The 13,061-nt window shown below is 41.2% G+C and overlaps 1 protein-coding gene across 7 annotated transcripts in view; it reads left to right on the top strand.

The window, feature by feature from the left end:
• LOC116044074 (regulating synaptic membrane exocytosis protein 1-like) overlaps positions 1-13,061 on the top strand; it is a 168,711-nt gene that overhangs the window by 64,468 nt on the left and 91,182 nt on the right. The window lies entirely within an intron of this gene.

Raw genomic sequence — 13,061 nt, 5'->3', positions numbered from 1 at the left:
CCCATGTGCATGTATTTACTGTGTGTGTGTTTGTGTTTTTGTGTGTGTGTGTGTGTGTGTGTGTGTGTGTGTGTGTGTGTGTGTGTGCGTGTGTAGGAGAAAGTGTGTGTAGCCCATCATGCATTGTGCTTACTTGTAGGACTAGTGTTCCATGTATTATTGTACAAATACAATTCACTTGGGTGTCTGCAAATGCACTTCTGTGTGTATGAGCTTTCTGTGCATGTGCATGTGTGTACTGTATATGTTGGTGTGCTGACTTGGTGTGTGTGTGTGCGTGTGCCGGTGTGTGTGTATTTTACTGCGGGGGCTGATATAGTACCTCATTAGCTGATGTGGACACTAATCTCCTTTGTGGCAGTCTTTCATCCTTAGCGCAGGATTTATAGACGCCCTCGGTTACGGCACCCGCTTCGCATGCTGCCGGTGCCATACGTCAAGCTGTCATTGGCTGAAGCTACTTCCTGGTCACCCCTCTCCTCTCCCCTCCCTTAGGCTACATGTGGTCTCACCTGTTAGGCGGCAGGTGTTCGGTGTGTTTAGCCCAATCTGTGGCGATGGCAGGAAGCGCTACATGACAGCGGGTCATGTTTGGTGTAGTCTGTAAGATCTGGCTGCTGGAAGTCACAGACTCTGCTTTCATGTCCTATGCAGGGCTGCAGTGCTATGTGTTTGAGTACCGGAGCATACCACTGTGCCATAGAGCTCACCAGTGTGTTTCCGGAAGTGAAAATCCCATTCATTTTCTCCACAAAGATTTTAATTATCAGCCATAATGTCTAAACCAGGGGTCTTCAATTTTTTTTTAAGTCAAGGATCCCTTAACTGAGAAGGAGACGGAGCAGGGACCCCCTGCTACATATATTGTATAAAATTAAGTTGCATATTATACTGGGCCTACAATAGTGTGGGCGGCCTAAAGCCTTTATACATGCATTTTTAGTGCATAGAATACTACGCTATTAAAATAATTGTTGGTATGATTTTATAAATCAAGTTTTACATAGGCTTACATGTGGCACAGTGAATCCTAAACTGAATCTGTGGATGGGTACCAGTGATTTCCTTACATATAGGCTACTATATTTGATTTATATTTGCTAATAATATGTTGGATTCATAATTTACTCAGTCAGAGAAAGTGTAAAACATGCTGGTGATTGAGGAGGGGGAACACACAATGAAATAGCAACACACTCCTATAATGGGAGAAGTATGTAAATACCTCTGTGTCTTATCTCTCTCTCTCTCTCTCCCCAACACACACACACACACACACACACACACACACACACACACACACACCAGCATCTTTGCATGTGTATTAAGTCATTATCATATTGTCTCTCAATCCAGAGAAAACTTGTTTGTATAGAGAATGGAGCTGAAGCCAGAGTTGTCCTCCCATCAACCCGATAATATTAATAGAAGAAGACATACTTTATTGATCCCCAGGGGGGAAAATTGCATTTTTACATTCTGTTGATATTACACTTGACACACAGGCCCGAAATACACACACATACACTAGGGGCGTTGAAATTAATCATTGCATCGATACATCACAATGCGGATCTGGACGATTCTGCATCGATGCAGTGACAGACCATAATCGATTTTAGCCTACTGATGTTACTTGTTGGTTTTCCGCTCGCTGCTTTTTTTTTGTATCTGCCTTTTGTCTGTTGTCTGCTGTGTTCAGACTTCGCTACATTCAGGAAGTGTCTTTTTCAAGAACAGATACTAATAAGAAGGGGATTTCATATGTCTGACTGCTTGAATTTGTTGATACCATGTGTAGCAATATATAATAATATTGAGGAGGTGACGCATTGTGATATCGAATCGATTCGAAGACAGGATAATCGTAATCGAATTGAATCGTGAGACCATTCACACCCCTAACATACACAAACAGGACCTATACATGCATTAATGGAGAGATGTCAGAGTGAGGGGGCTGCCTGCATAATTTTCTTTTTTCGAAAGTTGCAAAGAAACTCCCTTTATTAATTTTGCCTGATAATGGTCTAGTACCTAAACATTGCCAACTATTAAAGGGTAACTACCTTTTTATTTAACCTGGACCCTATTTTGTGTCTAAGTAACTGATGGGAACAACAATGTTTGACATTGGTCCAGTATTAAGCAAGATCGCTGCAGTCGGCAGTCAGCAAAGTAAGCTACAATGTAAGTTAATAGAGCAATTGTCCAGCTTGTATTTACCTTCACAAAAGTGCTTGTGTTGCCACTGACAGTGTCTGACAACATGGAAAGGATCCCTTCAGAGATAGACCTTTAAAACCTTTCTGTTTAACCAGAAACAGCTCTGAAGTCGCTAGCGCTAAACCCACCAGACTCCATTTAAAAAAGCAATACTTTTAGCGTGTATAGAGCCAACATATTTGCTACGGTGGCCCTGAAGTGCAAATCACCACAGCAATTAGAGAAACGCAACAACAAATCATAAAACACAACGGCAAATAGGAAAACACGACAGCAAATATGAAAAAACTTCAACAAATCACAAAACACAACGGCATTAACTTCTACCGGAAAAGGTAGGGCCTATCTAGTAGAGGACGGACCCTCCTGATTGGACAGACGCACTGTCTGTCTTTTTACAGGAAGGAGAGGTGAAAAAATAAAAGTGCCTCACTGTCTATGCTTTTAACAGACGGACTAGCCGTTTCTCATTTCAAAACACTGGACGAAATGGATGTGGAACTATGAACTGTGCTGTTGGTGAATCGGCGTCAGTCTGCTTGCAGGAGGAGAATATTCTGTCAGGAACTTTGCTCGCAACGTGCAAAGGTAGGTAACGTTACCGACACCGATAGGCTTTAATGTAAGCAATAGTCGTTTTGTCTTATTTATCCCATGTCAATAAATTAAAAACTCGTGGGAGTTCATGTTTGTACAGTAGTCATAACACTTACCGGTAAGGAGAATTGCAGTAGCTAACCGTTTACATTAGCTTGTAGTTTACTGCATGTATGCAACATTAGCTCATTGTCCAGTAGCTTCTAGCTTTCAGACAAATGCAGTGCAAAATATGATCAGCAACTACAAGGTAAACGCTACCAGCTAATGAGCTACCACAGGCAGTATGATATGCATTAAACTGCAAGTGAGAAAGGGTAAATAGTACTGTAAACACACAAGCTACAAGGCTACAACCAACATATGAAAAGTCATAATACCTCCATTGATAAACACCCACTAACACAGTAAAGGTAGGTGTAAGTGTGTTAAATGGTCAACAGTTGTCAGTTAAGACCATGATGAAGAAACTACACCACTACACAGTTACATGAAGTACCTTCATGTTTCAGTATGCTTAAATATACTTGTGATACAATTCTAATCTTACCAGGACAGGTTGGATAACTACTGGACTAACCTAATCTTTCTCCTGTCTGCAGTCCGGAAGCAACACCATCATCGGGAGCTGAGTCTGATCGCCGCTTCATGTTGAATATACTTGTGTACAGTATATAGTAATGTTTGAATAAATGTTATAATAAAGATACATGTTTCATTAATGTCTTTTTAGAGCTTGTATACCTAACTAGTTATTAAAACAGGTAGCATCCGAATATAATTACTCAGTTAGAAGTTTCCTGTGTCCAGGTCATAATTTGATGGAAAAATAAACATTGAAAAACAGTTTATATTATATACACACCCAAAAACTTAAAAGACACTAGTTAACTAGTTAATTTAATGCATTTATTTTTTGAATGGCAATCTCTAATATAACAAATAATCTATTCAACATCTCTTTTTGGCCTCGGTCTCCCTGCTTGTCTTTTGCTTTCCCTCTCCTCCTCATCTCTCCCTTCTGGTGACGCTAGTGCAGCCACGACGCTGAAGTTGGCATCCGATTCGCAGCTTCTGATTTGGCAGTTAAGGGGAACTTAAAACTGTTTTTTTTAACCTCTTACTGTATCGAGTGAGTGTTAGTCATTAAGGTAAATTTATAATTATGTCTAAAACACACTTTTAGATTTGTGAAAGCTTTATTGTCTTTATGAGAAAATAAGTTTTTTTTCCACATATAAACCACATTAGACTAGGTCTAGATCCACCTAGACTTGTCAAATCTGGACTACATTATCCCAGAGAGGCTAAGGAGTCTTAAAAACACAGTTTGGGATTTGTGAAAGCTTTATTCTATTTGTGAAAATGCCATAAAGGGAGATTTTACTGTTTTTTGCATATGTAGACCACATTGGACCAAGTCCACATCCAAAACCACAATACCTAAACTTGTCAAAACTGGACAAGAATTAACTCACTCTCTCCATGTCATTTATTATATCCATGAGCAGGTCTTTCCCTGTACTTGTGTAAACACGGTAACGCAAACTTGGTAATCTACAGTGGGCAATACAGCACCGTAAAGAAAAGACCTTTACGACAGCAGGTGTGGTGAAAATACTACCACTTTTGTCCAAAGTGGCCGCTAGAATTAACACAAACTGAAAGTTACATATAGCCACTTTAAGTCATAGAAAAAAATGTCTTCATGAATATAATGTGGAACTGCTGTGGACCTATCTCTGACAGCAACACATTTAGGATGTATTTGATCCTGTCAGAAGACACCATGGTGCACACTTTATCAGAGAGTGTGTCACAGCTGTCAAGGAAGTTTGACAGGTATTTCACAATCCTGTCCAGCTGGGTTTCATCATCAAAGAAGATCGGGACCCAGCGTTCCCCAGAAGTGGGGTTGCTCCTCACCTGAGACAATGGCCTATGAAGTATGAATTAAAAAAAATCTTAATAAATACTCAGTCCTGCCTCTTTTTCTGAGGAAAGGTGAGAAAACAACACTTATGTTGAAGGAGAAGGATTTGAAGAGTAAATTAAACCACTGGCAAATCTATGACGATATTTGGATTGATTTCCAAAAGGTAAAAATAACTTTTTCTACTTTTCTTTTGAAGTGAGAAGGAAGACCTGCTCATGGATATAAGAAATGACATGGAGAGACGTGGACTTGTACGTTGAATGTCAATTAGCAAAGGCCATGCGGTGGCAATAAAATAAAACAGTTTATTTAGCCTCTCTGGGATAATTTAGTCCTGATTTGACAAGTCTTAAGTATTGTGGTTTTGGATCTGGACCTGGTCCAATGTAGTCTATATGTGAAAAATACAGTAAAATCTCCCTTTATTGCATTTTCACAAATAGAATAAAGCTTTCACAAATCTCAAACTGTGTTTTTAAGACTCCTTAGACTCTCTGGGATAATTTAGTCCTGATTTGACAAGTTTAGAAAAACGGTGAAATCTCCCTTTATTGTGTTCTCATAAAGACAATAAAGCTTTCACAAATCTAAAAGTGTGTTTTAGACATAATTAATAATTTACCTTAATGACTAACACTCATTCAATACAGTAAGAGGTTCAAAAAACGGAGGATCAGTCACTTAGCAATGTAAATTATGTTTCCCTGCTGAATCGGACAGTTTTAAGTTCCCCTTAAATTTCCCCTTAACTGCCGAATCGGAAGCTGCGAATCGGATGCCAACTTCAGCGTTGTAGTGCAGCCTCCATTTGTTCCTTAGTCCCTGTTAAAAGACAGCAAACACAAGAAAAAGATCTTTACCATTATAAATGCTATAACGGAATGTTATACTTGTTACATGGGAAACTACTCATACATTTTAGCTTTCATTTAACGTTGCTAGTGAAGTTAACAAGGTGCAGCTTTACCTCCAATCCTGCAGCTACAACTGATAAACAAACCAATTTCTAAATCTCTGCTAACATTACGCATATACAGTAACGGCTTACAAAAAGAGATGAAAATGCCACCGGACATTAAACTTTACGAACACAAATGGCATAAAAGACAGCAACACAGCTAGCTAGCTAACAGCCTAATGTTAAATGATAGGTTCAGTTAGCTTAACGTTAGCTCGGGTGTATCTACCTAATTATAATAGCAATTTGTACCAGCATTAATGCGTAACACTTGACATTGATGTAACACATTAACAGTGATAACAAATGTACGGCAAACACTAAATATACTTACATTTAAATGTTAATTGTGCCATCAGCGATGCCGCTCCAACTCCCACTTAGGTCCGCCATTGTTGTTGTTTTTTTAACGAGCCGGCAAAGCCGCGCGCATAGGATTGTGGGTGATTTGGGAGCGCGAAAGACAGACAGTGCGTCTGTCCAATCAGGAGGGTCTGTCCACTGCTACATAGGCCCTACCTTTTCCGGTAGAAGTTAATGCCGTTGTGTTTTGTGATTTATTGAAGTGTTTTCCTATTTGCTGTCGTGTTTTCATATTTGCTGTTGTGTTTTCATATTTGCTGTTGTGTTTTCATATTTGCTGTCGTGTTTTCATATTTGCTGTCGTGTTTTCATATTTGCTGTCGTGTTTTCCTATTTGCCGTCGTGTTTTCCTATTTGCCGTCGTGTTTTCATATTTGCCGTCGTGTTTTCCTATTTGCCGTCGTGTTTTTCTATTTGCAGTCGTGTTTTTCTATTTGCAGTCGTGTTTTTCTATTTGCTGTCGTGTTTTCCTATTTGCTGTCGTGTTTTCCTATTTGCTGTCGTGTTTTTCTATTTGCTGTCGTGTTTTCCTATTTGCTGTCGTGTTTTCATATTCGCTGTCGTGTTTTCATATTCGCTGTCGTGTTTTCCTATTCGCTGTCGTGTTTTCATATTTGCCGTCGTGTTTTCCTATTTGCCGTCGTGTTTTCCTATTTGCCGTCGTGTTTTCCTATTTGCTGTCGTGTTTTCCTATTTACCGTCGTGTTTTCCTATTTGCCGTCGTGTTTTCCTATTTGCCGTCGTGTTTTCCTATTTGCCGTCTTGTTTTCCTATTTGCCGTCGTGTTTTCCTATTTGCCGTCGTGTTTTCCTATTTGCCGTCTTGTTTTCCTATTTGCTGTCGTGTTTTCATATTTGCTGTCGTGTTTTCATATTCGCTGTCGTGTTTTCCTATTTGCTGTCGTGTTTTCATATTTGCCGTCGTGTTTTCCTATTTGCTGTCGTGTTTTCCTATTTGCTGTCGTGTTTTCATATTTGCCGTCGTGTTTTCCTATTTGCTGTCGTGTTTTCCTATTTGCTGTTTGCTATTTGCTTTTTCTTATTGCTGTTGTGATTTGCACTTCAGGGCCACCATATATTTTCACATGTAAATCGGTAAACTATGTGTTTATTTCAACCAAAACTAGAGTTGTGATGGTTGGAAAAGTGGAAAGACGAACCCACAACGGCTTTTCATAGTTTTATTTTGTTTCTGTCGACTTTGAATGAAGTGTGTTTTACGATGCTAAAATGACTGTTTATTTAGATGGAGTCTGGTGGGTTTAGAGAACGCAATTTCGCGGATGTTTTTATGTTTAAAAAAAGGATCTTACTCTTTAACAGAAAGGTGGACCGCCTTAGAAATCCTTTCCGTAATGTTGTCGACACTTAGAATATTAATCCGAGCCTGTCAGTGGCAAAAGGTGGTAAATACAAGCTGGACAATTGCCCTGTTAACTTATATTGTAGCTTGTTCGCTGCTGCCGACTGCAGCGATCTTGCTTAATACTGGACCAATGTCAGACATTGTTGTTCCCATCAGTCACTTAGACACAAAAACATAGGAAAATAGGGTCCAGGTTGGAAAAAAACCTTACCCTCAAAAATTATTTTTTTGTTAGAAAGTGTGGTGGAGTTTCTTGGCAACTTTGGACTTACTTATCCCCCTCTGACGCACCTGTCTCACGTTATAGATGTGCAAAGTATTTTTCCGGAAATTAAAAACTTTTAAAAATTTAAGAATAATTTGGTGGCCTCCCTGCAGTAACTCTGAGGACCCCCTAGGGGGCCTCGGACCCGCTGTTGAAGATCTCTGGTCTAAACCATCCGAGGTAAACTGAACATGAGCTAAAAGGTTGTGAAACCTTGTATCTTATGAAGAAATACTACACTACCCACAATCCTAAGCATAACAGCGACGTCTGATTGATGGAACTTTTTTTGCCGTTTTCAAAATGTTTTTTTGTGCCGAATCAAATGTTCTATGGTCACAATTCATCTTGTAGATGGTTGGCTTGGTTCCAGGCTTAAAACTCTTTATATAAGCAATTAATGAAACGGCAATGGAGATATTAAACAAGGAAACTCACTTCCGGAACCAGAGCCATTTAAAAAGTGGGAGGTCACTGTTGAGCTCTATACAGTGGCAGGGTTACATACATTAGCCAACTGTCTAACTATAAATCGTGGAACCTCTGTATGTATGTGTGTACGCGTGTCCGTTGTCTTTCGAATATCTTGAGAACCGTTCATCCGATCTACTTCACACTTGGCTTCCTGGGTACCCAATGAACTTAGTGTTTGGAATTTTGAGCAGTTTGGACTCCGTTTAATATTAATGAACTGTGAATAAAACTAAACGACACACGCACAATACAGGTTCAGAAGAAAAGAAGAAAAAACAACAGCGACCTGTGTGCGGCTGCGGGGGCGGGGCTTCATGGCTCTCAGTCAAGCATGTCTTTGCAGAGGGCTGTCGGTGTTGTGCCAAAAAAGTGATCATATGCCAAAAACTGATTGCTGTCTACCCCTACAAGCAAATGTTGAAAGGATGTTTAGCTACCCTGTCATTTTTACATAGTTAACATTACAATTTTAAAATAAATTCACTGTGCGTGTGTCGTTTAGTTTTAGTTTTTTTCGTTTAGTTCACTAATATTCAACAGTGTCCAAACTGCTCAAAAGTCCAAACGCTAAGTTCATTGGGTACCGAGGAAGCCAAGTGAAGTAGATCGGACGGTAAATCCAGACAGCTAGCTAGACTATCTGTCCAATCTGAGTTTTCTGTTGCACGACTAAAACAACTTCTGAATGTACACATGTTCCACCAAAACAAGTTCCCTACCGAGGCTATTTTGCAATGGCACCTTCATTGTGTCCGGGGCTTAGCGCCGCCCATGACCATTGTGATTGGTTTAAAGAAATGCCAATAAACCAGAGCACGTTTTTCTCCCATCCCAGAATGCTGTGTGTATGCTCCGTCCGTGGGTTTAGCGATAATCAGCGTCCAGCAACCATTTAGACTAACTAGCTGTCTGGATTTACCCTGCAGAGAACTGAGGAGCGGTTAACCATAGTCCTCATAAATCAATCGGAGTTTAAAATTCCAACATAAAGGAAGCGGAAGGTAACAGACTAACCGAAAAGAGTGACATCATGCGGAATTTCCGACAGCGCTGGCGCAATCCCAGAAGTGGAACGTCGTGGATGTAGACTACCGAGCCTCTAAAGCCCAGTTCAGACCAAAGATTCGCAACGGGACAAAACTGTATTAGAACGTCGCAGGGAAAAGTTGCAGCGGTCTGAACCAGCCCGTCTCAGCTCGACTCAAACCAGCTGATGGTTCTGCTGCGGTCAAGTCGCAGAGGCTGGTTTTAGAACGTAAGAGACGTCACCTGTTTCAACAGCCAATAGAGAAGTCAGCTGGTCAAGTCAGCTATAAACTAAATAAAATTATCCATAATCCATTATATTTTTATGTTACAAACAGCTGGTCGAAATGGCAATTAAGACGGAGCCTCAACGATCGCCCGAAAGCATAGTAACGTTATATGGTCAAGCGAGACCATAGAGAGAGACTGAAGAGAGGGAGTGCCCAGCGGCGTTAGAACAAAGCAGTCAATCGGAGAAATAAAACGTTTTTGCCGATTTATAACTTGAAATGCAACTGTAGCAAGCATCTCAATATCACTAACGTTAGCCAAAACAAATGATATATCCAGCTACAAAAAAGCCTAAAAGTCTGAAGTTAGAACAGAAGTACAAAGAGGCATGTTTTGGAGATGATTCACCGTCTCTTCTTGTCGCATGGGTGTGAACTGGCAGACTGATCTCATTAAGTGGCGTATGTATGACACACCAATTTGTATGCCATTTTGGCGTGTTATCAAGACGCATACTCGCTTTTTAGCGTGTTTATCAACGCCGTTTGGCCTCCATTGACTTACATTACCTTGCGATTGCCTGTGAATTTACGCCGTAGCGAGAGGTGTGAAAGGCCGAAAATCCGCGTAGAGAGGTTGGTTGGGGTGGTGGATGGGTCAAACACAGGACTTTAACCCAGGAGAGCGGGGATTGTGTCACGTTTCCTTTGTGTCCCGCGTGTCACGTTTCCTAAACTCAACCGTCGCTTTCTTCTTTTACTAAACCCAACCGGTTCTTCTTTTCCTAAACCCAAACCGTCTGCTGTATACGGCGCTCAAAATGCATACAGATAACACGGCATTTGGCTTTAGAAAGTGGCGTGTATGTTTACGCAAAGTCATGATGCGACGTCGCAGACTGCCGTCCGCTGTATACAGCGTAGACATACACGCGGATAGCTCAAAATGCGTACAGATAAGACGCCACTTGGCTTTAGAAAGTGGCGTGTATGTTTACGCGAAGTCATGATGTCATGTTGGAACTGGCATGTTTCAGAACGCTGCAGACCGGCTCGTTGCAAGAAGTTGCAAGTTTCTGTTGTAAATCTTCAGATACTACATTTCAACTCGTCTCGTCTTTGGTCTGAACTTTAAACGGAGACATTTGGAAACACTGCTGCCCCTGTTTTTGTTTGAAAACTCCGGGGTTGCGTTGTAGTCTCAACGGGGACAAACGGAGACCTTTGGTCTTATCGGTTAGGTAGGTGGAACTGTTACCTTTCAGTAACTGTTACCTTTCAGTAACAGTTCCACCTCGTCGTCGGTCCAAGCTAACTAATCCCTGCTCTTACTTTTCGCCATTGTTGTTCTTCCTCCAATGTATTTTCTGTATTTACGACTTATACATCCATGATTATCAACCGCAGAGTAACGTCAGACAGACTCCCAGTCGATTTCTGCCGCCTTTGTCGCCTTGTAGTCACATGTTACTTTCAGTAAAGGTTCTACCATGCTGTCGGTCCAAAAAGACAAAATATCTCGTCTTATTTTTTCGCCATTGCTGCTCCTCCTCCAGTCTCTTCTACAACTAAGGCGATAAGTATAGGCACCGGTGAAGAGCTTGGGAATTGAACCTTGCATTGTCTCACATGGAGTTCACCCACATCACTGTACTGTCTCTACTCTCTCCAGGAAACAAACACAAACTCCCAGGATTTCACCACTGGATTTTTCACTGCTTCATTGTCTCTCTCACACTCACACACACACACACACACACACACACACACACACACACACACACACAAGCACCCAAACGCACCATTTACACATGAGCAATGACGCATGCATGCGGATATACACTCCAGCTCCTCGACAGACACGAATAGACACATACGCAGATGGACAAACACACACTCAGATGCAGCAAAGACGCAAAACAAACACACACAGGGGTTTGGTGTCCTAGTTTCCATCTGTGGAGAAGCTATTCTCTCTCTCTGGCTCTGTCCTTCACTCACAAACTCTTTTCGGGGGGGGGAGGGAGGGAGGGTCTTACTGTGGTCATGTGATACATTGCTTTGTGTGTGTGTGTGTGTGTGTGTGTGTGTGTGGATGAGAACAGGCATTTGTATCTGCATGTGTGCATCGCTACTCATGTGCATATATTTGATTGTATGCACTATATGGTTTTGTGTGAGTACGTCCAAGCCGCCTATATGTATGTCCATCCTTTGTGTGTGTGTGTGTGTGTGTGTGTATGTGTGTGTGTTTGTGAGCTCCCTGCCAGGCTGCTCTCTGCCTGCCTACGGTTCCTCCTCTCCAGTGCTTGTTTCATCATCAGAGTGTGATCTAATACAGGGATTACTATGGGATTAAGTGAGTCTCTTATAATATAACAGCTCACCATGCCGTATCTCCGCAATGCTGGCCAACACACTCTAACGTCTCACATACACATAACAACGGTGAAACACAATAACTGCTTCAGCGGGGAATAAAATGTGCTTGGAAAAAAAGTACACCAACAACAGGTTCATTCAAGTTAGCGGAGCGCTAGTCTATATCCACGACGTTCCACTTCTGGGATTGCTCCGTTGCCGCCGGAAATTCCGCCGGATGACACTCTTTTCGGCCGGGTGTCCGTTACCTTCCGCTTTATTTGTGTTGTAATTTTAAACTCCGGTGGATTTTTATGGTTAACTGCTCCTCAGATCTCTGCAGGGTAAATCGAGACAGCTAGCTAGACTATCTGTCCAATCTGAGTTTTCTGTTGCACGACTAAAACTACTTTTGAACGTACACATAACCTTGTTCAACCTAAACAAGTTCCTTCGCGAGGCTATTTTGCAGAGGCACTGTGGCTCTGTCTGGCTTGTCCGTCCATAACGATTGTGATTGGTTTAAAGAAATGCCAATAAACCAGAGTATGTTTTTCTCCCATCCCGGAATGCTGTGTGGACTAGCCAGACCCTCCTCCGCAGCCCTGTGGAGGAAGGCCTGGCAAAGCGAGACTTGCGGAGCGCTAAACCAGAAGTAGCCAGCGCCTGCTCTATGGGCCCGATAGTGAGGAAGCCATGGATGTATCATAAGACCTGGATACAGTGTTCGAGGCAGAGCCCCCGTTAATTCCTATGAGAGTTTCTCTTTGGTTATATATTAAAACATGATACATTAAATGTATTATTTAAGTTGTATTGGCTTTTCTTACATAAACAAATATTTTAGAAAATGTGTTTCAGTTAAAAGAGTGGTATCGTGCTATGATGGCATAGGCCTATGTTATTAGGACTTAAAGGAATACACCAAAGCTTATAATTTACTTTCATGTATTGGTTCATTTCAAACAGGGACATTGTACAACAAATGTACTGCATCAGATATATCACAATGCTAACTCCCATCTGTTGGGGCATGTATACAGTGCACATATAACAAAATAAAAATATATAATTCCACATAGGGTGAATTTTCCTAAAGTGGGACATTTCTTTGCATTTCAGACTGTGACATATTGCGATGTGAAGCCAAAACATAAAAATGAACATCCAATACCATTTTAAAAACCCCAGGATGTGCCCTAATCAAATACACTAGTTAGTACACCTGTAGGACAGAGCAGTGTGTTTACATTCAGAGAG

Source organism: Sander lucioperca, chromosome 15, assembly GCF_008315115.2.
Source record: "Sander lucioperca isolate FBNREF2018 chromosome 15, SLUC_FBN_1.2, whole genome shotgun sequence".
NCBI classification, from domain to species: domain Eukaryota; kingdom Metazoa; phylum Chordata; class Actinopteri; order Perciformes; family Percidae; genus Sander; species Sander lucioperca.
This window is presented reverse-complemented; position numbering and strand designations above follow the sequence as displayed.